Genomic DNA, 3,915 nt, shown 5'->3' with positions numbered 1-3,915 from the left:
AAGTGGAGAATGTCAAATGCAAACCAATGTATTAGGATTTAACAGCATTTAAAACAAGTCTGTGCTTAGACATATAACACTATCGTCTGCGTAAAAAATAGACAATGAGGAATAATCATGTAGTCTGAATAGTCATGTGCCAAGAATAGACCCCTGTGGTGCACCTTTGCATTGACTCATGGCAACTGCAACTTGTGTCTTTGTTACATGTTGTCAGCAGCAGCCGCTCTACATTTTCAAAATACACTGGAAATCAACCGTTTTAGTTCAATTGCAGCTGCAATGTTTCTCAATGACGCTTTCTTTAAGTCACGACTCCTCCCAAGATCTACTATTCACTACAAAATGAGCACGACAAAGTGTAATTTCCTTGAGTGTTTGATGAAATGTGTGCTGAGGGGAAGGTGCACATTCATTTCTATATGATAAACATTTAAGTGGTTCCCCAAGGGTTCTGTCTCTGCGCTGCCTGTCCCTATAAAAGGAATGCATTTCCTCTTAGAAAATCTTTAGTTGGACTTTCTGCTGCAAAGTTGGTCAGAGGGAAAAGTTAGCTTGATTCTAATCTTCACTTTATAAGTAGTGTATATTTTGATTATGCCTTTGGAAAGGGTAAATTTGAATAATTGACTAAATTTACTTCCCCCTTCGCCCCAAATGAGGGGTGATTGATAGCACCTGCTTCCAGAGAGCAACCCTGATTGGCCTCAGCAAACTGGTGAAAGGGGATAAAAGGTACTGGAAGCTAACAAACAGGTTGGTTTGGGTTTCTTTTTGTTCTCTTGGCTAATGCTAATGTTTGAGAAGTTTCTCTCTTTCTCTGATTCTTTGTAGAGTGTTCCGAATGAGTCTATTACATCCATACTTTCCTCATTTTGTTTGTTTTCAGTCTGAATAAACGTTTGTTTTCTGCAAATATAGCCCCTGCATCCTTCTACACAGCCTCTCATTGTCGAGTGCGACAACAATCAAGACTCAAAACGTTATCAAGACCTCTGGTGATGAGCAACAAGCGGTTCCCAGGCGAAGTTGAAAAAAAGAAACATGAACTGCGTCACCTTTGTCGTTAACACTTAAAAACTCTCTTCTTGATAATCTCTAAATCCTTGATGGGATGGGAGGGACACTTGTTGCTATGGAATTATGTTGTCATGACACTTGGAGCCAGCTGACCTTCTGATAACATTTACACAATGACACCGCTTCCTACAGCGAGATGCAACGGGGAATTTAGCAGAAACTACTATGAACCAACCTCTGGCAAACAAAGCTGCCCTTCTTTACACACACACCATAACCCTTTGTATAGTCAGTAAATGAACAGAGTGTCCTCTGTTCTTTGGTGCACACATTGTGGACTTTGCGTTAACATCCTCACTGGGTAATCAAATTGCACATGACCACCTTTAAGTACAAGTGTATTAGGGACGTAGTTGAATGATCTAATGAGTGAACACATAATGTCCTTGGTCACACTTCGTCAGGTGTGCTCTTGCGGTTTGCTTCATTCATTCATTAAAGAAAAAAGATAGCAAAATATGGTGGTTCCAGCTATAATCTGAGTTTTGCCGAAGTAGTAAAATAACTAAGATCATAAATAAATAAATAAACATTAACTTTCTGTGTGTGTGAGAGAGAGAAACTTCACAGCCTGTTTCAAAATATGCATCATCTCCCCAAGTCAGGATGCGCGCAAACAACTGTTTGTGGTTCTGAAACAGCAGAGTGATCCATAAGAAACAGTGGCTGCTAAAATATTCTACTGCACCAGCAAATGATGTCGGTATTTGTCTGTTGTCTGTCTGTGCAAAATTGAGAACGTATCTAAAGTGTTGGTAGGGGATTCACGTCGAGATGCGTTTTAATGCAGAGTTGAAACTGCAGGTACTTAAGGATGACTATTTGCATTGGGATTGCCCAGGTCAGATGTTAATTCAAGGTCTGAACGGGGCCTTGGACCCTTTAAATTAGGCCCCATGTGTTATAAATAGTTTTACACACATTTATTCTCGAACAACAACAGCAGCATGTCTCAGCAACGTGGTATTTTCTAAGCCTCCCAGAACGAACAGTCTTGAAATGATATAAAATATGCAAACATAAAGGAATGAGTTGTTTATAAAGGGACAAAACCATGACAGTTCAACTATTGTTGCTATTCAACGGTCCAGCAACCTGTTCTCTCATGGACCTCAAATAGTAAATATGCAATTTTTCAAACAGTATCTGCTTGTGGTCAGGACTGTGGTTAAAGTGATGACTGGAATTATACTTATGACGTGCCCCCTTATGATTTAAAGGACAAACAGCCAATGTGACAAGGCCAGTTTGTTAAAAATATGAGATATTATTCTATATTCAATCCATTTTTTATTTTACCTCTTGCTTCCAGCATATGTGTAGGTCAACATCCCTTTTATCACTGTTGAAATTGCAAGAGCTACACACACACACACACATATATACACGTTCACTGAGACAATATCGGGCACCCACACACAAGCATGTGGGTGATCACACACACAAGTACACACCGGATCCTAGGCACACATGCACCGAGGATCACGTGCCTGCAAACACTCTTACATTTAGGCCCTAACACACTCTGCACCTCTCTAACAAGTGCTCATCAAAAACACAATGACACTCTGTACCGACCAGCCAAACACACGCACTCACTCACATGTTCGAACGCACAAACACTCCTCATCGCAGAGACAAAGCCATTCTTTCTGGCTCCAGACTGACATCGACCTGAGTCATCGTCGCCCCCGGAGCGTTTCATTCGCTGCGGCGTGCGGGACATGCAGGCGGCGGGACGGAGGGGTTGGGGGGGGAGGTGGGGTGACGAGGGTAGCAATCAACCCGATTAGAAGAACAGGGGATTCACAAAGTGGCTGACACCTATGGGGCAGGATGAGGAGCAAGGGAGGGAGACAGTTGCAGTGGCGGCGGGCGGGGGGTGCTGTCTTGTCTCGAGTTCTGTCTGATGCAACAAATTCTACAAATTTCCCAGCCAGCTGTGAAGGCAGGGATGGGGGATGGGGGGAAGGGCTGTATGTGCAGGTGAGAGGGAGCTCATTGAACAGGCTGCAGGTGGAGAAAAAGAAGAAAAAAATGATCTTGACAGAAACAAATAAGACGACCTAAAACACACAATTATACATCACCCTGTACCCTCGGTAACCCTCAACACACACACACACACACAGATCTGTAGCTGGAGTTGTCATCCTGCTGGTCGTCCCGTGCCTAATTCAGAAGAACAGCACCGTTCAGGTCGTACACACACTTGCACACTAGCCCACAGATGTAGCTCAGCTTGCCACACTGTGACATAAGTCTGTTGATCACAACATCCTGGGCAACAAAGCAGGTCAGAGGACCGACACACACACGCACACACACAGAATGTAAGAAAAAAACGAGACAATGAGATGCTGTCCCAAAAAAATCTAATAAAAATCTAAACTATACTTATACGTAATTGTTGCAAACTGCAAATACACTGGGACAATGCTTCTACCTGAATAATACATTAGCATTTTTTTTTTTATGGGTATGTCACCACAGACACCCAGTTTGTGATAATGAAAATGTACACTTATTGTAATAGTCTTCCTCAGTGAGCCATGTGTTCCGTCACCACTGTTTATCTCATTTGTTCAGAGAGACTTAACATTTATTTTGATGAAAATCTTCTAAATCTGGGTTGTGTGTGTTGAATGATAAACATTATGTGCCATGTGGTGTAGCCACAAGACAGCAGTTGTTAGACTTGAGAAATCTGTTTGTGTCAGTTTTTATTTCCATAATGATATATTACACTTCACGGGTGTTGTTAAAGTACAAATTGAGTCTGTTATTTTATTATGAAATGTGTGGTTCGGTATCAGTACAGTGATGGATATAAAT

This window comes from Chelon labrosus (genome assembly GCF_963514085.1).
Source record: "Chelon labrosus genome assembly, chromosome: 8".
Lineage (NCBI taxonomy): Eukaryota > Metazoa > Chordata > Actinopteri > Mugiliformes > Mugilidae > Chelon > Chelon labrosus.
The sequence above is the reverse complement of the archived record's forward strand: the minus strand, read 5'-3'. Positions refer to the sequence as shown.